Here is a 21,952-nt window from a genome sequence, read left to right as displayed (position 1 = left end):
TCCGGTGCACAGGGCCAGGAGCTGTTCTGTCTTGCTGTGTAATGAAACACTGCCACACCTGTGCAAATTTCCCCATAGCCTGGGGCTTGGGTGGAAACATGTGGGATCATTAAATCAAGCTACTTAGGAGCTACTTGAAGATGGAAGGTATGAAATCCATGTATGAAATGGTGGTCATGTCTAGGCCATCCCCTGAACACCTGACCAGTGGCTCTGGCTCTTGGCTGGTGCCCCTGAGGGACAGGCAGAGCTGGCTCGTGCAGAAAGCCCAGCTGAGCTTCTGCTCCACATTGCAGAGTGTTTGAGGCTTGCCTGGCAAGGGCAGGATGTCACCTGGCATGAGGAGCCAGCCAGCAAGCTCAGGTGGTGCCTGTAAGGACAGGAGCTAAGGGAGATCGAGGAAGAGGTGTGTGGATCTGGGACACAGAGCTGGTCCTGCTTTGGAGCAAGGTTCATGTCGCTTTCAGAAAGCTTCTGCTTAACTCCTCTGCATTTGTGCTTCCTCTTTCCCCTGGGCTGAGACCCAAGGAATTGGGAAGGAGGCTGGGAGGGAGAAACAGGCTTTTGGTTTGAAAGGCCTTGTGTGTTTGGGAGCTTCCTTAGTGCTTTGGTGCATGCACCCCAGAAGACAGCTCCAAGCAGCTCCCTGCTTATGTGTGTCCCTGGGGAATTCTGTCTTTCTCCTCCACCTTCCCCTCCCAGGGCATTAATTCCTGGGAGCTGGGGCTATGCACTGAGGTCTAGTAATGCAACATCTTTTACTTTGGTAGTCAAGACTGCAGGAAAGCGAGCTGATTGCAGGGGAGATCCCACACCACATCTTCATTCTACAGCTCCTCACTGGTGTATCTTACCTCTGGGCAAGGGGATGGATCAGAACATGGGAGTCACATTTTTCCCTTGGAGACTTGTGAAGAGCTGGAGCAGCTCCAAGCACAGCTCCCAGGCTTGCTCCATGCCAAGCTGCAGCGGTACAGGGGCTGACAGAGATCCAGGTTTTGGCTGGAGGAGCGGCAGCTCTGGTATGAGCAAAGAAGATGAAGGCAAGTTGTTTTCCTCCTGTTCCACTGCATGTTGCCTTCCACACATGTGCAGTGTGAGGGATGTTTTGCCCTGCCTTTGTATGGCACCAGGTTGGTCTGTAAATCCCTGTCCCCTGCATGGGGACAAATGCCAATGCTCCATCAGCCATGGCCTCCCCAGGTGACATTCAGCATGTGCTTCCCTGTGCTCTGACTGCCTCCCTGCAGCCTCAGCTCACAAGCACCACTCAGGCTTTTAGCATCTGCTCTCTTTAGCTTTGCAGCCCTGAAATGCACATTGGCTTCATCACATGTTATGTGCTGCTGACTGTGGGATGTGCCCAAATACTGAGTAACTTCCCAAGCTGAGCCTAACTGCAGCTGATGGGATTTAGGGCTGATTCTTTCCACTTGGGTCATGAAGAGAATTTGTACAGGTAATTAGAAGAGGTGATGCCCTCCCGAAACTGCTGGTGGGAGAGGCAGCTGCCAGGAGAGAACTTGGTTGGAGGTTTGCTTGTAGAAAGTGAAATTCTGGCGGAGATGGGAGATGTCACACTGGATCTGAAGATACCTTAAGTATTTTGGAGAGGACCAAGATTGATGCTAGATGGTAGTAAATTGCTATCAGAGGGGACATTTGGGAACCAAGATCCTAACTCTAGGGCTTGATTTTCAGTTCCTCTTTCTTATAAATGGGGCTCAGCACGTGGGACCTGCCTCTCCCAACAGGATGAATAACACACCGGCTGTATCCCCCTTCCAAAAGCAGCCTTGGGCAGCTCCCACTTTAAATCCAGCCCTGCCTGACTTCTGTGTCCAGTTTAAACAGCATGACCGAATCCTTGCCCGTGGGGAAGCCTTGTTTGATTGTGGAGGTAATAAGATGATTCGAACACAAGAGCTGATAGTTTCAAGTAACTGAAACTTAACCTTGCTGCATAAAGCGTCATTGTCCTGCCACAGAAATCCTCTGTCCGGGAGAGCACAGCTGCAGGGGAAATAAATGCTCTTCTTTTTTTCTTTCTCTTTCTCTTTTTGCTGTTTGTTTGTTTAAAACCCAGGGCCCTTGGGTTGGTTTGCTCTCATCGGCTGTGGCGGAGCAGTGGTGGGATGTGGGTGCTGAGCTCTGCCCGGGGAGCTGGGGCTCCCTGAGTGACTGTGGGGCAAATTCCCTTTAATCCAGGGAATTAAACCCCAAGCAAAGCCATTGATGGTCATGGGTTTAGTTGAGATCCAGGCCAAATCCTGTTTCTATTGAAGTTAAATGGGAGCTTTAGCTGCTGGTTTCAGAGGGATCAGGGCTGGGACCTGCTGCCAGGTGTTGAGCACATCTGCTCTACTGACTTCAGCAGGATGGGCTGCCCTGACCAGGGGTGGGTTCTGGCTTCCTGGGTGCTGCAATGATCTCAGAGTACTTAGGGATGCTCGAGCTGTGCTTTGCCTCCCCTGTACAGGTCCTGACTCCAAAACAAGCCCACTTTGCTCCATTTGAGCTGTCACCAGGCAGCAGCTGATGATTTGTCATTTGCCTTCTCAAAACCCTCTTCTGATATGGAAACAGTTCATCACTGCCTGTAACCAGCAGGAACACCAGCAGAAGCATCAGATCCTACCAGCATCTGTTTGGGACATCAAGGCAAGTGGGCCTGGGACAGCTTTATCTGGGACAGACCATTACTACTGGTGTTGTACTGGAACTGCTGCTTGCCTGCTGCTGCCATGCTGTGAGGCCAGGAAGAGCACTCCCAGACAGGCTGGCCTTCCAAGGTGTGTTCTAAATGGAGTAAAAACTCAGGTATTTTTGAATACATGTATATGAGTGGTTGTTTTGGACAAGAACTGCTGATTCTGGGTGCTGGGAGCTGCAGGAGCAACCACCTCCATCAGTGCTGCATTTCCAGCTCAGGGCTGGAGAGACCTGGCTCAGGGCTGTGCTGTCCAACACACTCAGCCATGTTGTTCTTCCAGCAGTTCAGACTGTGTGAAGATAAGAGGCAGAGGGGTTATTTGTTTGCTTAGTTTTATTTTTAAAAACTTTATTTTTTAAATTCCTCACCCACACAAATCCATGGGATGAACAAGCAAGGTCTTAGTCCAGCTGGTTTTGGGCACTTAGAAATCTCCATGGGGATTTTTTTATCTGGCAGGATTGGGATCCTCTCTTCCCAGTCACAGCTAACATAAAAACATTTCTACTGATTAGTTGCACTTATTTATTTGTCCAAACACACAGCAGCCAAAGCCTGTATTTGTGAGTGTACTCAAATGTCTTCCAAAAGCCACTCCTACCACCCCTGCAAAATAGTTGCAGGGTGACACAAGAGTGATAAACATCTGGCCATGGGAATGCTCTGGAGTGAATGAACGGGGAGTTGTGAATGGGGACCAGCTGAAGTGCTGGTGACTTCACTCCACAGGAGACTAAAATAACCCAGGCTTCCATGCCCTTGTGTCCCACGGGAGAGGCAGCGACCCAAAGCACCAAGCTCAGGAAAGTCCCTCGCTCAAGGAAGAGGCTTCAGTAGATGCTTAATCCAAGCTTTTCTGCTGGCATGGCTGGATTTGTGATTTCAGTGTTCACACCTGTGTTGACTCACAGGGGGAAGCTGAGGTTTGTGATCTGTGGCAGGAATCAGCTGTCCTGTTCGTCAAAGCTTCCAGCTTGACGCCGGGGTATTTGTTGGAAGATGTAAGAAATTCTACTGCTTGGGACTGAAATAATGGCACTTGATTACTAAGACACTGGGAAAGCCTCAGAGATTGATCCCATACCAACTGCTGGTTCACATGCTAGTGAAATCCTGCTGTTGTAAGTATATTTCTTAGACAAATGTGATTTTTGTGCTCTGGGCAGTTAGCAAAGTTTTATTATTTTTTATTATTTTTCAAACATTGCCTCTACGAGCTACTCACACTTCTCCAAGAAAATATCTTTGCTATTAGTACTAAGTAGGTGCTTTTTAAATACTTTGGAAAAATGAACATTGAAATGAAATCCAGAAACAATTAAATCATCCAGTTCTGAAACCTTTTTAACTGTAAGTTATTTTCTCTGGTTTGTGAGTGTCTTCCCCAGTCTCTTCTGGAATGCTTTGGGTTTTGCTTAAAAACATTGCAGTAGTGGGAAAAGGTTAAGACAGAAGATCCAGCCCCTTTTTTTTTTTTTTTTTTATGTCCTCAGCACAGAGGCAGCAACTATTAGAAGAAAACTCCAAATATTTTCTGCCTGACGTGCTTCTCATCTGCCACTGATGTGGGCACTGGGAAATGCAGGAACACTCTGCCCAGCTGCTGGCAGTGCCCTGAACCTGCCACTTGCTCTTCTTTCCCAGGGCAGCACAAACTCACCCTCCAAGCTCAACAGAAGTTTCATGGTCCAGCTTTTTAGGCCTACACATGGCACAACCCACACTGAGAAGAGCCCAGCTTGGCTCTGAGTCCTTGGAGGTGCTGATGGTGAGGGTTCCATGGACCTCCTGGTCCTGCACCTTGCGCCTCTACTAGCCCCCACCCGCAGGACATTGGCAGCTCTCTTAGGAATTGCTGGTGTCCCAGCATCCCACCACTTTTGACCTGAGTATCTAGCCCTTCTGTGCTTCCCTTCTGCTCTCTGCTGCTCATAATTAGGGGTGGATCTCGGACAACAGGAACAAGCAGGGGTGGGAATGTTGATGTGGCTCTGGCTGGCTAAGGAGGACCTCAGTGATGAACTCAGACAAGGACTAGGGTGGCTGTGCTCTGGGATGGCTGTGATCACCCCAGAGACCTCCCCTTCTGGACCTGGGGTTCTTCAGCACATACCAGACTCAGATCCCAAGAAGCTCCAAGCCATGTGTGGCTTGGCCTGCTCATCTCAAGCTGGAGGTACCTGATGAAGCTCCTGTTACCTTCCACAGTGGCCCAGAGCAAGGACCTGGCTCTGCTTGCATCTCCTTGGGCAGAGGTATTTCCAACTGCATAACGTCACTTTTCTCCTCCAGCACAGATGCACAAGCAGGGAAGCTTTGTCAAACTGTAGGGGCTTATCTGCTTTGGCCCTTGAGAAATCTCTTTTTCTTCCTTCGTTTGGTGACCTGTGCCTTTATCCCAGCTGGTGAAGAGCTGGTTTATGACTCATGGCTGGAAAAAGGCTGCATCAGAGAGTTTTGGCAGCAGCCAGGCTGAAGGTGGCATTTGAGGATGGTACTGGCTGCAGCAGCTGTGAAAGCTCAAGCAGCCCCCCCAGGAGGGTCCCCAACTGTTCCTAAGGCACCTGCACCTCTCCTAAAGGCAACCCCTTGCTGGCATTGAGATTGCACAGTGCCTTGGTCCTAGGAGGTCTTTTTTTCTCATAGGAAGGGTTGCATGGAAAGAACCTGATGTGGGAATCTGCTCTTTGCACTGAGGGGGTTAAAGTCTGCTCCCTCCTTCTAGGCTGACCGTGGAAAATACTGCTCATGCCAGGGACTATGCAGGACAGAAACTAGGGCTCCTAGGATACAATTATACAAATAATACAACTTGTTCCACGAGCGGCGGAAACCAGCAAAGCCTGGTTTCCGATGGGTTTATGTTGTGGAGTAAAGGACGTGCATGAGCTTTCACTGGCCACTAAAAGCTAAACACCCACCATCACCTTCTCATCAGCTGCCAGACTTCACATTCCCATGATGACTGGGGGCCCCTGTACCGTGTGGCTGACAGTGTCCAAAGAGAAGGAGAGTTGGAGAGGAGGGGTGCAGGGGTGGTATAGCTGTGAGAACCTTATTTCTGTAGAAAATCAGGTGGTGAAAATGATGATGCAGGCAGACAAACTCTGGGCTAGTTTAATGATGTTTCCATCATTTCCTACCTCAAACTATACATCCACTTTCTAATGATGATCATTTTGCCAGGGCCAAAGGCACTCAAAGGCAGATGACAATGTGACATGATGTGACATGGGGTACTTTGGACCCACAGGGAGAAGTGTCACTCCATTTGGCAGTCTGGTTTTTGGCCTTCAAACTGGAGAAACTTGTGTCCAACTTCCTGTTTCAGGCGATTTTGCTTTGATTGCCCCTGCATCTCAGACCGTGGTGGTCAATGTGTGCTAAAAGCAGAGCCCCTGCCCCTGTCCTCTGCACCAGGCCTGAGTGACCCCTGAGCCATATCTGATACTGAGAAGATGCAGCTGTCCACATATCCAGCTTCTGGTGACCACATAAAGAAACCAGCAGCTTAGTTTTGTACTTCCTTTTCTGCTGGGATCATGTCACATTTGATTTCTAGGAGATAATCCATGTGTGATGGAGATGTTCAACAGATGCATTCTGGAGTCTCACAGGAGCCAGACCTTCATCTGTTTGTCACAAGCCCCTTCTTAAGAGCAGCACCAGCTCGTGTCACCCTTTGAGGGACAGAGGAGCAGTGGAGATGAGGAAGAGGTTTCTAACTAAACCCGACAAAGGCGTGCTTGATGATTTTTGTCAGGATGTGGTGAAGGCTCCTTGGTGACACACTGGTGGGGAGGAGAGGGAGTTACTGTCTCATTTTCCTGAGGGTGGCAGTGGGGCCACTGGTGTCCCTTGACTCTGAGCCACCCACCCTTGGGGAGAGGCCCCAGCAGAACTTGGTGTCCTGTGAGAGAGTGGGGCCTGCGAGAGCCCTGCTCTTGTTCCCACTCACCTGGGTAGGAAGCAGCGTGGTCCATACCTTCACCCCCTCCCCCAAGCCAGCCATGGGAGCTGTGACTCTGGTGTGCTCCTTGACAATTTGTCTCTGGGCTTGAGGGATGAGCATAAAAGCTGTGTCCAGGTGGGGTGGCAGGAGGCTGCTTTGCCTCGCTGGGAGCTCAGCCCTGAGCCGTGGCGTTGGCAGGAGGTGACACAGATGAGGTGACTCGTTACTGCCAGCACACACGACACCGCTGGGTGCTCATTAACAGGGGAGGAGGGGGTCTCGAGGTAAACAGAGCAAGGCTGGCAGATGACTGCGCCATCTCTGCGCAACCTCGTCTAAGCCTATTTATATAAATCATGTGAAACCCAAATTAGAATTTTATCCATCTGCTGTGCTGTAAGTCGCTCTTCCACCAGCACAGCAAGCCAAGAAAATGCTCTTAACTCCCTAGGATCTGCCTCGAGTGTGAGCAGGTTTTGTGTACAAGGCCCGTGGCTGGTGTGAGGGGTGCTGTGCTGCACATCCTGCAAGGCTGCAGGACAGGCTGGCACCAGGCCCTCCAGCACACAGCAGTGTCTTGGCACCAAAGGCGAGCCAGGCAGAGGTGTGGATGTTCAGTGAGAAGTCTCCAAGGCTCCTCACTGTGTGTGGGAGGACAAGGGCTCACCTCTGCCTCATGATGGCTGAAAGTGTGGAGCAAGAGCATCTCTACCTGATCCTGTCACGATGCTGAGGCCCAAACACTGGGGTGAACTTGCCATGGTTTGGTACAATGAGGAAGAACAAGAAATGCTCTCTGCTCTTTCCCGTGTGTCCTACTTGGACAAAGCTGTACTTTCAGCCTTTCCCTCAGGGAGGCTGTTACCCCTTTGCTTTGCTGTTGACCAGTGCTCTGCACGGGGCAGCTCCTTGGAGGAGTCACACCCAGGTAACCTCAGTGTGGCCACAGCTCTGTGCCTGCCTTCATGTGTGGTCACTGAACCTGCCACTCCTGTGGGAGCACACACTTGTGGGAGCATCCCAGGGCCACTCCTGTGGGAGCACACACTTGTGGGAGCATCCCAGGGCCACTCCTGTGGGAGCACACACTTGTGGGAGCATCCCAGGGCCACTCCTGTGGGAGCACACACTTGTGGGAGCATCCCAGGGCCACTCCTGTGGGAGCACACACTTGTGGGAGCATCCCAGGGCCGATGACTCGGCTGGCTGGCCGCTGCCTTGGCTGCCAGCATGGGGCTGGCCCCACCACAGCACAGTGATTTCTAGGAAACACATCTGCCTCCTCACACAGGAGGTCCCTGATGGAGATGATGACTCACCAAGGGATCTTTCAACCTCTTTACCCGCCACTGTTATGATCTGCCTTTCTTGGCATTTAGTGCTTTTCTTGTCATTAAAAAGAAAACCTTTCTTAAAATTAATATTAATATTATTATTATTATTTCCCCCTCACCGAATTGAAGATTTCAGTGAACAGTTTGGGGGTAAACAAGCAGAGATGACACTGTGGAGGAACATTTGGTCAAGTTTGTGAGAGATGGAGCCAGATCTAAATATGGCACAGCCTCGCTGGTACGGAGCAGAAGGAAGGAGGCATATGTGTCTGAGCAGTTGGATTGCTGCACGCTCTGTTAGATTTCCTTAACATCAAGTGCGTATCTTCCTCTTTTCTTTCCTTTTTAGCATAAAAAAAGGAGTAGAAGCTCACCAAAAATGTCTGGGTGGAAATATGGAAGGGCTATGAGGAGGTGATGGACCCTCTCCATCCCCACTGGCTCAGTTCATGGGTGCAGGCAGATATGTTGGGATGAGATGCTCCTCCAGAAGGACCAAACCAGGAGGCTGCCCCCAGAATTTGGCCTGGAAAAGGCCTTTTCCCAGGTGACCTCCATGCTGCTTGGCATTGATGGAATGACTGCTTTGGGCCATGTATCCCACAGAATCCAAGATCTGCCGAGGGAGGACATCACCAGTGTTCATCTGGAGATGCTGCACACTCTCAGCCTCTCAGCTGGGCCTCTGTCCACCGGGAGCAAGATGGACCAGGTGCTCTGGGCTGTGCCCTCAACCTCCATCTCCTCCAAAGTCCCAGGCTACCGTGCTGACAACAGAAAACCCAATTCCCTCTAGCAGTTAGTTCCTCCTGGGAAGTACATCCTCATGCCCCACAATCAGCTTTTTGAGTCCCTTGTCTGCTGACAAAAAAGCCTGCAGAGAAATCGATGTCTTTAGAGTGTGTTCACTGCTGGAAAGAGCTGCACAAGGGTTTCACTCCCTCTGTGGCTGACTCTGGAGACAGCCAGAGGTCAGGCTGTGCCGGGGAGACAATGTGCTGCTGGATGCACCCTGCCACTCCTCATGTGGCTCCTGCCTGTCCTGGTGGGCACCTCACCCCCTGGGCTGGGGGACTGAAGCTTTCTTGTCTGTGGGATGCCCTTGCTGCATTTTCCCACACCCAGGGAAAGGCAGGGAGCTGGAGAGGAGAAGCCAAAGGTGAGACTGTTGCAAGCAGCTTCTGTCAGGGCTGTGCAGAACAGGGCCTCCACTAAAAACTCAGTATTTGCCAGAAAATAACAAATAGTTTTCATTTTGCTTAATTGCCTCAGTCTTCTTTACCTGCATTTTAGATCAGAGACCCCAAAATCATCAGCACAGGAGAAAGAGCTACAGAGAGAGAACGAAGCAAGGCAGGTCCCAGAGCACTGGTTGTGCTGCCTGGTGTGTTCCAGCAATGTCAACTGCCTCAGAGCAGCACCTCAGCTACTTCTCCTGCCCTCTGGAAACTTGTGTGAAAATGATCAAGAAGCAAAGGGCCCAGGCTGCTCCTGGAAGGGGAAAATGCTATCAGTGTTGTTTGAATGAAGACAGTGCCTGCAGTCACATCCTGGGAAAGCTGTTGGAGATTGATCCTGGTTTGGTCACTCACTGATGAGCTAATTTTTAACTCCAACCATGTGAGTATAAAAAGGATTAACCCTAAGTTTTAGAGCTTTAATCACATATAAAAACATGGTCAAAGCGTTTGTGTAAGGAGACGTTTCAAATGCCCTTTTGTGAATGCAGAGGTTCATCTTATTTGGAGAGGTAGAAGCAGGAGTACAGAAACAATCTTCTGCAATGCAACAGTGCTCTTGTTTCACAACTTTGGTTAATTCATTCTTATGAACAGGCTCTTAATTCAGTTTAAGTCAGTCTCTTTTCTCCCCCTGCTCCCCCTGTGCAATGCAATCCCATTTGTGTCTAGGTTACTGGCAACCAGTATATCAAGCTCTAGCCAAGCATGTATTAAAATAAAGCTGCAATCTGCTGAAAAACAGGTTTCAAGATGGAAACAAATAATTAGAAACACACAAATTAGTGTCTGTCTGACAACAGGTTGAGCTCTGCACGGATTTAAACAAAGCTGTAATGGCAGGATGTGAGCGATTCAAACTGGAGGCAGTGGCTGAGCATTGATTTTAATGGGTCAACTGGAAAAGATGTGGGGAAGGAGAAAACTTGGTTGGTTTTGGCTGGGGCTGAGCACCCAGAATTGTGAAATAAAAGAGAAACACGTGGGGGCTTTGTGCAACTCTGGACCTTGTAAGGTCTGGGGCCTGGGATGAAGCAGGAGCTCTGGCTGATGTCAGAGTGCAGCTGCTGCTGCAGCTCCCGCACTGCTGTGTGCTTGCTGGGCAGTGCCAAAGGTGTGGAAGCATTTTTGGTGGTTTTGTACCTTTGCTGTGGGTGTTTTTGTGCCTGCAGACTCTGGCAACGCCCTGGGGCAAGGCAGAGAGCCCTGCCCGTGCCCCTCGGCCGGGCAATGGACAGCAGGGCTTCTGGGGAGCTTTGCAGCAGCTGCTGAGAGCAATTCTTACTCTTTTTCTGTCACTCACAGGAACATCTCACCGCTGGAATTGCGGTGTGCCCTGTCCTCAGCGAGCGAGCAAATCCCTCCAGCAGCATAGATCGTTCTTCTGCACCCATTGTTATGGAAATCGCCTTAGAGACTGTTGCTCCAGCAAACATTTTTAGGAGCACAGTTGCACAACAGAACTATTCGGAGGTGAGGAAAAGCCCCTTCCAGGCTCTTAGCACTGCCCCTTCCTCCAGCGGCCCGTGGAACCCTGCTGGCTCTCCTGGTAGGGATGAGATTTAGGGTATTTCTTTGCCTGGTGAAGGAAAGAGTGCTTCTGGAGGAGAAGCCCCTTCTGCGTCAGTCTCCAAGGAAACCCTTGGTGTTGCGTGGCTCAGCCTTTGTTGCACGCCTGGGCAGTGGCTCACACATCCCAGACTTGTGCCTGAATCATACATCCACACTTTGATCTGCCAGTGGCGTTTTATGGGTGCAAAATTTAGGCAAATTGTGGGGTTTTTCTACCCCTACATGCCACTTTATCTCAAAGAGCCTCACGGTTGGATTTGGTGTGCAGGAGAAGTGAAACCAGCCCTATCTCTGTTTCGAGTGCACATTCCTCACTGTTGAGTCTGAAAGGAGAAGCCTTCTAATGCTCCCACACCTCCCAGCCTCTGGAGAGCAAGCCTGGGAGCTGCGGTGGTTACAGGGAACCTGGAGCAGCAGGTGCTTCCAGGTCTGCTGCCACCAGCCTGGCTGCAGTGCCTGAGCCAGGGCAGGTCACCCTGGGCTGGCTGCCTCTGCCCACTGCCTGGTGACAAGCAGGAGGGGTAGAGGAGAGCAAGTCACTGCCCCAAAAGTTTCCAAACCCACACAGGTTAGGGCTGCCCCCCCACACGGGCAGTTTCACTGCTCGCCCCCTATTTGTGCTCAAATGCCCAGCCCTGAGTTTTTATCAAAAAAATCTCTTATTGTCTCGATTAACTATAAAAAATTGTTTCTCTTGAGTTTGCTCATGCTCTTCATCACTGCCTGCTGTGGAGCAGGATCAGCTCTCCAGCCTGTGCCCAGGAGCTTTGAGCAGCCTCAGCTGATGGAAGGGGAAAAGCGCAGATCCAGTGACCTTTGTTTGTGTCACTGGTGCCCACAGTCCCTGCCTGACATTTGAGGAGTGCTGTGAGTGCTGGAGGGGGCATGGGGATGGGGTATTGGGCAAAGCACATGAACCTCATCCTTGCTGGTAGAACACCTGGCTGAGCTGTGACCCTTCCTTTCCCTCTCTGGAAGTCACAGTTGACTTTCATGGTGGTGTCTCACCAGGAACCAAGAACAGGACACTTCCTCCAGCTCCTTGCTGGCCAGGCAGAGGGACTGACCACAGTTTGTCTATTCCCAGGACTGTTTTACTGCCCACAGCAATGGAGCTGGAGCAGGGTGGGATGTTTGGCTCTGTGGGATGTTGTGTTGCTCGCTGCCAGCGCCATGGGATAGGATAAGAGGGAGCTGATAGGCTGGATCTGGGAGGGGACCTTGTCATCCCAGTGGAGATGCTGGGAATCATGAGGTGGTGGCAAGATGCCACTGAAGAGCCTGGCTGTTAAACACTGACCTGTCGGGTCTCCAGCTTCAGCCTGGCTCCTTGGCATGCCCAGTGGGGAAGGACAGCATCCCATCCCATCCCATCCCATCCCATCCCATCCCATCCCATCCCATCCCATCCCATCCCATCCCATCCCATCCCATCCCATCCCATCCCAGCCTCCTTTGGCTTTTCCAAGCTGGCTGGTCTTAATTTCTCCAGGCACTTGTGCAGTGCTGGTTGCTGCAGATGTGGTTGAAGACACTAAACACCCTGGCCTTATCCTGGTAAATTGTCCAGCTTTGCAGCCAGTGCAACTGAAAGGGTATTTTTCTCCCTGAACCTGGCAAACTCTTTATCCCAAAGATCCTTGGTGGTGTTAACCCCCAAACCTCAACCCTTAACAGCCAAAAGCATGAGATTAGCATAAGTCCTGAACTTTCTTTGGATAAAGAAAATCTGGGGGGAGGATGAGAAAGGATAATTCTTTGGATTTTACATTCTGAGCCATTTGTGCTTATTTTACCTCCCTTGGTACTTTATCTGCTGCACTTGTACAGGCTGGAAGCTCCCTTTTATTTTGTTTTGTTTGCTTTTAATGTGAAAACTGAGCTTTTTAGGGTAAGTAGCTGAAGCTTGGCCACAGGAACTGAGCCCTGGGCTGTGCCTGACTATGAAAGTCAGATGCCTTTGCTGGACATCTGGATGCTTTAGTGCCAGATAGCAGGGAAGAGCACTTTAATATTTATCCTGAGCTAAAAAAACAAGTAGAATGGAGAAAAATATACAAAGTAGGCCATGAAAACAGGGTTTGTGAACATCTGAGATCCGCTCCTAATTAATAGCAGTTCCCATCCCAGAAATCATACCATTCAGCAAAAGTTAATCATCTTTGCTCATACATACAATACACTTCAAGAGAGAATGAGTCACCCTCATTGAAATGTCTGATGTTATGAAATCCAGTGTGACTGATGTAACAGACCCAGCTAAGCTCTCCAAATTGGCCGGCAGCACCGCGGCGGAGCTGCCTGTGTGTGAGCTGACTTCATTGAGTTTTGCTTGTTTGCACCCAGGATGGATTTTCCCTTTAGTTTATGGAAGAGACTCACAGCAAAGGGCCCAGGAAGGCTGTGGGAGGGCAGGTGTGTGGCAGGGGGGGTTGGCATCACCAAGTCCCCGTGGTCCTCATTTCCCACCATAAGACTGCTCGTCCCCACCTCTGGGAGCCCACAAAGCTGCTCTGCACAGCAGCCCCGATCCTGCAAATATTTGGGCATCCATGTAATTCACAGCTCTTTGGGGTGTCTGGGACCAGCACTTCAATCACACCACTCTGAATTTTTAACCATTCACTGGCCTGGGGATTTATTCTTCCCTGCTTGCTTGACAGAGAAATGTAGGTTGAATTCATCATTAAGATTCTGCCTTGATATCAGCTGTTCCCTTTTAAATTAAATATTATTACCTGCAAACATTTCCTTTTAGCACTGGGAGCCGTTTGCTTGGTGTACTTTGTTTAAATGTCACCATATGAATTACTGAAAGTAATTTAAATATTTAAAGACATATACTGCAAGTCTAATTTTATTTTGAAATCCCGAGCCAGGCTCGCAGCTGATGCAGCAGATAGCAGCTCAGCCTGGCACCCCTGGTTCCTGGCCCAGTTCTTTAAATTAACGATTTGCATTTCCAACACCTTTCACCCAACAAGTCTGGGCTCTGAGATTTTTTTCTCCAGCCAGATTTTCTTCTCTCTTTGAGGTACTGCAGCCCCTCTAGGATGGGTGTGAGTCCCTTGGAAAGTTCTCTCCCATCCACCCGTCCACCTTGGCTGCCTTTCTGGGGCATGTGCTCCATAGGGCAAACCCTTGGAGCAACAAGATCAGAAATGCCAGGGCCCCAGCAGGAGGGACAGCAGTGCTCTTGTGTTTTGTGTTTTCCAACTAGAGAAGATCCCCCTCCTGACACAACCTTTTCATCTCTCGTTATCCTTATGAACAGCTTAAAAAAAAAGTACCATTTCTGGCACGCTGGCCCTGCTGGTTAAGAGCTGTTCCTCTTCCACCTCCTTCACCTGCTGGGATTAAAAGCTACAGGTAATGCTGGGGAGTAAATGAAAGGCTTTCTATGAGGAAATAAGCTAAAACAGTAAACAAAAGGCTGATTCTTAGAAGCAAAACAACTGAAGCTGTCACCAGGAAAACATGGTGATGAGGCACTCTGGTCCGCGGAAGTTGCCTTATGTGTATTGGAAATTACCTTCTGACTCAACCAGCTCAGTGTGCCTGGTGCCACTCTGCTAAAAGCTTTTCATTGACCTGAATACCTGAGGTTTTCAAGGAAATAAAATTTCCCATGAGAAATGTCACCAGCAGAGCCAAGTCTTTCCTGAGAAAAGCCTGAGTTAGGTGGGTGATTTCTCTTGCTCCTGGGAGCAGCCTCTCCCTGAGGAGCTGAGCTCCCACTGCTCCCACATCCCCGTGGGCAGAGCTGCTCCATGGGCACACCCAGAGCTCTGCTCTCACACCTCTGCTGCCACAGCAGGGGGATCTCCAATGCAAGATCCAAATAAAAGCCTTTTAATCATCCTGCAGCCTTCTCCTGGGAGCGCTCCTTTTTCCCGCTGCCCTTCTCCCTCCGGAGCGGAGTCTGGCTTCTTACGCAGAGCCGGTGACTCATTCCCTGGGACGTCTTTGCTTAAATTTGCCTGGTCACCTCTTTCCCTGAGCGCTGCTTCCTCGCTTGTCAGATGGTGAGTGAAGGAGCACAGGCACAGTGTGTGCTGAGATGGCACCAGCTGCTCACAGGATCCCCCTTTCCTTGTGCCCTGGCTGTCCCCAGGCCGGTGTCCCCCCTCTGTCATGGGCAGTGCTCAGGAGGGGAGCGATGTGTGTCTCCAATTCCACCCTTTTCTCCAAGATCCACCACTAGAGCTATTAAATGCTGTGAGCTCTCCCTGCTCCCCTGGCTTTGCACGTTCCAGGGTGCCTTTCACAAAGACCTCAATGTGCAAAGAGGATCTTTATGAAGTCCAACAAAGGGAATGGGAACTCCTACCCCCAAGAAGGAATGGCCCCACTCACCAGTACACACGGGACCAGCCAGCTGGAAAACAACTTTGCAGGTGAAGACTGGGAGGTTCTGGTGGTTAACACACTGACCATGAGCCAGTGGTGCTTTCTTGCAGCCAGCAACACCAGGGGCTGGATTAAGAGGAGCACTGCCAGCAGGCCAAGGGAGAAGGAGGAAGGAGGTTTTGATTCATCCTTTTTGACCAAGCACTGCTGCCACTGGCGGAAACTGGATTGGCACCTTGTGAGTGCTTCAGATACTTGCCAACTCAAAGGTCCAGCAAAGTGCTGCATGAAGGAACTTAAACCCCAATTCAAGGAAAACAGGAAAGCAGGACACAGACAGAGGGAAGGGACCTGCCCAGCATCACACAATTAAGCCAGTGGTGGGTTGGGAAGTGACAGGACCTTCACTGAAACCTGGTTCAGCTCCCTCTGTTCTGGGTCATGTTCTTGTAGGTCATATATGTGTATTCAAAAGTTGTGAGCGTACCCAGGAGTGTCAGGCTGGCCAAAGAGATGCTTTGTGTTCAAAATAAAGTTCTGTTTCTTGGAAACTAAAACTTTTTTTGGGGAAAAAAGAGCAGGGCTCAGCTGAACATTGCTAACACTATGAGGAAAATAGAAGTTGTTTTTTGATGCTCTGAAAGAGGAACCAGCCTCTTGCTCCTGAAATGCTTCACAGAAATTGCTTCTTGGGAGTTGTTCAGTTTTATTTTAATTGCAGAGAGAGGTTGCAAAACCAGAGAATTTGATGCAAGGAAAAAACTTCTGGAACTAGAGCATCTAGTCCAGATGTCCAGCAGGACTTCTCCATGTGGGAGCAGTGCTGCCACAGCATAGGTGGTGAGAGCTCACAGCAGGGCACGAGCCTGGGCTGCCTGTCCATCCATAGCCACAAAATACACCCAAATCAGAACAACTGCAGGAATGAAAAGCAGCATTGTAGGGAACATGCACTGGCTAGGAGATCTGCACTTGGAATAAAAGGATATGAACAATAATTGACTTTAAAGCCGCCCATGGTGAGAAGCAGCAGCGCAGTGTAACTTGCTGCCCCAGTGTCTGTGTTGGCTGAGGGTTTAACTGCTGCATTTTGAGGTTTCACTGAGAGCCAGGGCTGTGGGGCACTGCCACTGTGCTGAGGCTGACTCTCGTATGCTCGGGTGTAAATCCCAGCTGCCAAAGCCACTGGGACTGCCCTGGCTCCACCATGGCACAGCTGAGCTGGGCTGCCCCACCCTTGCAGTAGTGGGGAGAAGCCTTGGCAGGATTTGCATTTCAGAGGAGCCCCCAGAAACCCAGGTGCCTCTCAGAACCAGGCTGAGGAGCAGAGACCACCCAGCTCCCTGTGGGAAGAAGGCTGTCCTGGTAGTTGGTGGCTCTGCTTAAATCACACCCAGCAGCATAATGAAGAGAGAATGCAAAGGCTGGTGAGACAAAGAATGCTGAAGTCTTATGTCTCCTCTCAGCTTCTCCCACACCTTCTCCCACCAGAGGGACAGGCCGTGCAGAACCTTCCCTGGGAGGCTCTGTACTGCCTGCACCCAGTCCAGATCTTCACCATCCAGCCACTGCCCCTGCCACAAGTCAGAATCCCAGCAGCAGCATGGGGGAGATGAGTGAGGGTCACAAAACTCACCCCCTGGGCATGTACCGGGAGGCTGGGCTGGGGACACAGAGCTGGGTGCAGCCTGCTCAGTGACAGCCCTTCCCTGTGGGTGGCAAAGCTGCTTTCACAATGGTTTCCCATGAAAACCCTGCACCAGGAAGTTCCCCACTTGGACTCCTTGGAAAGAATCTTCCTCTGCAGGAAATCGCTTCTTGAAAACAGCCTGGCAGCCTGGAGAAGCTGCCGAGGAACTGACGTGTGTGGGGCGGGCGAGGTGCCGGATCTGCGGAGCCAGGGAGGCAAGGGAGCCGAGCAGAGCTGAGAGCCAGGGCTCAGATAGCACCAACAGCTCCTGCACTCCATGTCTTGGGCCATCCCTCTCTTGCTTGACTATTCTAAGGAGGAAGGGTTTTTCTGGCATACAAAAGGAGGAATAAATGGGATATGGAGGTCTGTATTGAACTCCAGGCTGTGCAGGCTGTGTCCAACACATGCCTGAGCCAGGCTTGAAAGTAGATGTTATTGGTTTCTTAAGTCCCATAAATATCCTGTCCTAGTTCATCATTGCAGTGACTGACTCTGGAGGGTCTCGTACCAAAGGGAGCATTGGAGCTTTCCCCTCCTCTGGCCCTCTGCAGGGGAGGATTTTCTAAGGGTGGTGACAGAGCTTCTAGACTTCCTAATTTAAAACTCACTGCTAAAAGGATAAATAATCTTAAATATTCTCCAGTTCTTCCTCTGGAAGGAACCTGGAGCCCAGGAAGTGAGGCAGGGAAGAAGGGAAATGGTGATGTTTAAGGATGTTTTCTCAGTTTAATTAGATTGGAGCTGCCCTCCCTTTGCTGATGGAGCCTCTGGGCTCTTGGTTTCTGCTTAAACATGAGCCCCCTTTCTCTCCTGGGTTTCATAGAAAACACACCCATTTCCATAAAAATGCAGGGGTTTCCTCAGACCCTTAACTTGGAGCCAGACTTTTCCTGGGTGGCCAGTGAGGGCAACAGGAACAAATTGAAGCACATGACATGTCAGCTCACTTTTTTACTGTGAGGATGGTCAAATACTGCACCAGCTTGCCTGGAGAAGGTGTAGAGTCTCCATCCTTGCAGATATTGGGATACCCAGCAGTAGGTGCAATACTTGCCCCAGGTGATGCTGCTGTGAGACAGGAGCAGGACTGGACACTCCTCCAGCCTCATCCCTCCTGGGCTGCTGTGAGATGGTAACAGCCCCAGGCTGCCCAGACACTGCACGTGCTTTCTGTCTTCTGTGCAGGGATGGTTTGCTTCTTCTGCAGGAACCTGCCAGAGAACAATTTTGATGTCTTTGGAGCAGAGTTCACTGACACATTGACATGAAAGCCTCCAGCTGTGCAGCAAAAGGGCATCTCAGAGAGGCAAATGTTATGTCCATTTAACAGAAGGAAAATGGCACTATTCCAGAACCTGGCAATGCCAGTTCCACGTGCTTGTGGCTGCCTTGTGCTTCACAAGATGCTCCACAAAGGTTTCTCCTTGTGGTGCTTCTTCCCCAGCCTCCATCCATCTGCCTTGCCATGTGGAAGATGCTTCCAGGGCTCAGCATCCTAGCGGGATGGAGCCCAACATCAGAGACTTTGCCCTGAGGCAGGGCTGTGTTAGGAAGGGTGAATCTGTTCCCATGGCTGAGTTGGATGCCTGCAGTGCCAGAGCTGATGCTCCACGGGGATTGTTTGTGCAGACAGGAGACTTGGACCCTCCTGCTGAGTGTTTGTGGGTGAAAGGCTTCGCCAGGCCAAAGTCATCTGACATTTTTCTCGGGGGTGGGTGAAGTTAATGAGTCCAGATTAGGCAGTGCGGAGGCTGGGGAGCTGGATTTCTGCTGAATATATATGAAGACAAATGTAAATTCTAAACTTTCTAGGGAGTATTTTTACCCTGGCTCAGTGTTAACATCGGTAAAAATAGTCACAAATTAGTGCAGGAGTAGAAAGTAAAATTGGGGATTTTTTTTTTCCCCTGTTAAAACCATGCTTGTGTTTCTCTACCAGGAGTTAACCTCTTACATGCATTAATGAAACACGGGGTAAACCATCAACAAGTGCCCTCTCCTGACAAAATAACTCCTACTACATTAAATAATTAGGAAGGGAAGCTGAAGTTAAATAAAATGTCTTTTTTTAAATATTTTTTTTTAAAGATAGAAAAAAGTGATTCAGTCCTAGAAATTCAGCACTGCAAGAGGATGTTAACATCACACCAGCCCACCTGCCTGGTTCCTTAGCACCCAAACGCTTGCAAAGGTGATGGGAGGTATCAGCCCTGTTCTGCAGATGAAAAGTACACAAAACTGTGAATTCACTCAACATCACAGAGCAAACCAGAAGCTGGCCTGGGGACCCAGGTTATCTGAACAAATTCCCAGCTGAAATTTTACTCGCAAAACACTGCTTTGAGTTGCCAGTCCAGCATGAAGCTGCCAGGAAGGTGCTTCCTGTCTTGGTACTGATGGATATTTGACCACAGGCACCTGAGACAGGTGAAGACTCCTTCTAGAAGGAGTTTAATTGCTTTATGGATGGGTATCTGGGCCACCAATCATACCTAATACTTCTTATTAGATGTAGCAAGCAGCTGATGAGCAGTGAGAAGGTAAATCCTATGAATGTTTAGCTGCTACAGCCCAGATTTGTTGGGGGAGAGGCTGGAGAGAAAATCCTTTGGGGGTGAAGTGTTGTGGAGAAAGTGCATGTTAAAAAGAAAAAAGCTTTTCAGTGGTTCATTTTCAAGAAGAAAATATATATTAACTTCTGACCAGCTTCTAGTTTACTTTACTCTGTAAATCCTTAGGAGCCCCTGCCTCATGTATGCTTTAGGTAGTACCAGGCATCCCCTTGGGGTGTGGCACCTTCTGCCCTTTACTCACATCTTGCCTCCCCCTTGGCTCAAAGTAGGGCCTGTCACATCCTTGGGAGTGATGCCTCTGCAGGGGCTGCCAGGGCCTGGAGTGGGTTTGGAGCAGACATCTGCTAATGATGCACTTACCTTGTGTTCTGCCGTGACTCATGGTCTTTGTTTCTAAAACATCAAAACAACCTGTGGGCTCTGCAGTCAGAGAATCTGGGAAAAGAGAGGTGGTGGTGATGGAAATGAGGAACCTGAGCTGGCATCTGCACCAGCATCATGGGAGATGGGGACAGGTGAAGACAAAGCACTCTGAAGTCAAGATGGGGCTGTGGGCAAGGGGAAGTTGCCTGTTCAGTGCACTGGGCATCAAGTAAAAGGACTGTTGGAGTAGAGAGCCTTTCCATAGCAGAAAAACAGCCAGCAAGATGCACACAACCTGTATTAGAAACCTGGGGTCAGGTCTGGTATTATGGTTTGGGAATGATGGCAATCCCTGGGCTCCCCAGGGCAGCGGTCACAGCACCAAACCTGCTGGAGTTTAAGAATGGTTTGGACAATACTCTCAGGCATGTGGTGGGACTCTTGGGATGGTCCTGTGCAGAACTAGAAGCTGGGCTCAACGATCCTTGTGGGTCCCTTCCCACTCAGGATATTGTATGATTTTGTCAATCCACATGTAGAGTGGCTGTCGCTTTGTGCAGTCCTTGTCACAAGCACTTGGGGCTGTTGGGACCTGAGCTGGAAGCTGCCTATTTCTGAACATGTGTTGATCTTCTGCCAGCAAAGCCTTGTACACGGGGAGACAAACATCACCAACATCCCTGAGCCCCTGCCAGCCGCGCTGGGCCAAAGGAGGTGCTGGCACACCGTGTCCTGGCCCCAGCCCGTAAGCCGCGTCTCGGGAAACCTTGCGGGGTCGAGGCGCCTTCTCCGTGGGAGGGGGTTTGGGAGAATACCCACCGCTCTCCGCAGGGCAAGGGATTTACTCTGTGACGGGAGAAAGCCCCCGGCTGTCAGTGCCCGGAGCCTGGCAGGATGGTGCCGGTGGCTGAGGCGCACTTTGGAGCATCTGACTGCAGAGGGCAGCACGGCGACAGGCTGGCACCGAGCGCTGCCCGCGGGCTGGCACCGAGCGCTGCCCGCGGGCTGGCACCGAGCGCTGCCCGCGGGCTGGCACCGAGCGCTCGGCAGCCCGGCCCTGCCCCCGGGAGCCCGGAGCACGCAGAAGCGAGGGGAAGCTCTTGCAATGTCCCTCGGGACCTGGCTGGGCAGGCAGAGGATGTCGCCTTTCTGTTAAGTGACATTATTTTGCTTTGGTCCCGCTCAGGGAAATCTGGTGTTCGCAGGTGACGCGTCTGGAGCCTGTCCCGAAACTCATGTGGTTGCTGATGCGACCGCAGAATGGAGGTGAAACATTTCTCTTCTGGTTTCGCAGGACCAAACGCCGGCGGCTACACCTGCCTCCCTCGCACCACCAGAAAGGATCCCCGTAAGATTCCTGGGCTGTTTTCAGCACAACAGGGACTTTAGAAACAGATTTTAGCTCTTTGCAGAAGCCGCCGCTGTTCCCCTTGTGAATTGAAGGTGCTTCGATAAACATTCTGAAAGGTCAGCTATTTTCACTGTGCCTGTGGCTTGCATAAGAACCACAACATCCTCTGCTGCAAAGAGCAGTGTTAGGAACTTCCTACTGCCACACTGAATCACAATAGCTTCCCACAGCAACCAGTGGTAAAAATAAACTGGGCAAGGGGAAGTGGACAGCTTCTGCTGTTCCGCTTTCTTGGGCACACTTGAGTCACAAAAAAAGCGATGTAGAACAAGACATTTATTTTGCTGATGCCAATGAAATCCATGAATGGTTCAGAGCACGGTCCCGCTGAAATCACGGAGTGTTTTGCAATGAGATGCTCGCTGTGTTCAGAGTTAAGTATGTGCTCAAATGTTGTCTTAATTCAGTATTTTCATCAGGGTCCAGGCTTAGAAATTAGACTAAAAGGAGACAGGGACCCCCACACATCCGAGTGCTGCTTTTGTACTGAAGGCATAGGAATACAGTCCTCTTGGGATATTTCAAGTGTTAATAATGTTATTAATGTTAATAAGGTGTTTCATGTGTTAATAAAGACCACTGAGAAGACAGTGGCTCTGAAATGGTTTCAGTGCTAGATCTTGGCTTTGAGAAAAGCAGATTTTGACTGGAACAAAAGTGTCTTCAATTACAAATCAATTTGAAGTTTTGCCTAGAGACAATGCCATTTGAACAGCACAGTTCTCAAGAACATGACAACTAAGACTCTGTGTG

The 21,952-nt window shown here is 50.2% G+C and overlaps 1 long non-coding RNA gene across 1 annotated transcript; it reads left to right on the top strand.

The window, feature by feature from the left end:
* Window positions 1-1,539: 1,539 nt before the first annotated feature.
* Window positions 1,540-21,717, top strand: LOC131582117 (uncharacterized). Its single transcript, XR_009278281.1, has 4 exons — window positions 1,540-1,900; window positions 2,480-3,834; window positions 10,543-10,710; window positions 20,975-21,717. It is a non-coding gene; the product is annotated as an uncharacterized LOC131582117 (long non-coding RNA).
* Window positions 21,718-21,952: the final 235 nt, after the last annotated feature.

Source organism: Poecile atricapillus, chromosome 9 (genome assembly GCF_030490865.1).
Source record: "Poecile atricapillus isolate bPoeAtr1 chromosome 9, bPoeAtr1.hap1, whole genome shotgun sequence".
In the NCBI taxonomy this organism is placed as follows: Eukaryota; Metazoa; Chordata; class Aves; order Passeriformes; family Paridae; genus Poecile; species Poecile atricapillus.
Note: the sequence above shows the minus strand (reverse complement) of the source record. Positions and strands in the feature narration are given on the sequence as shown.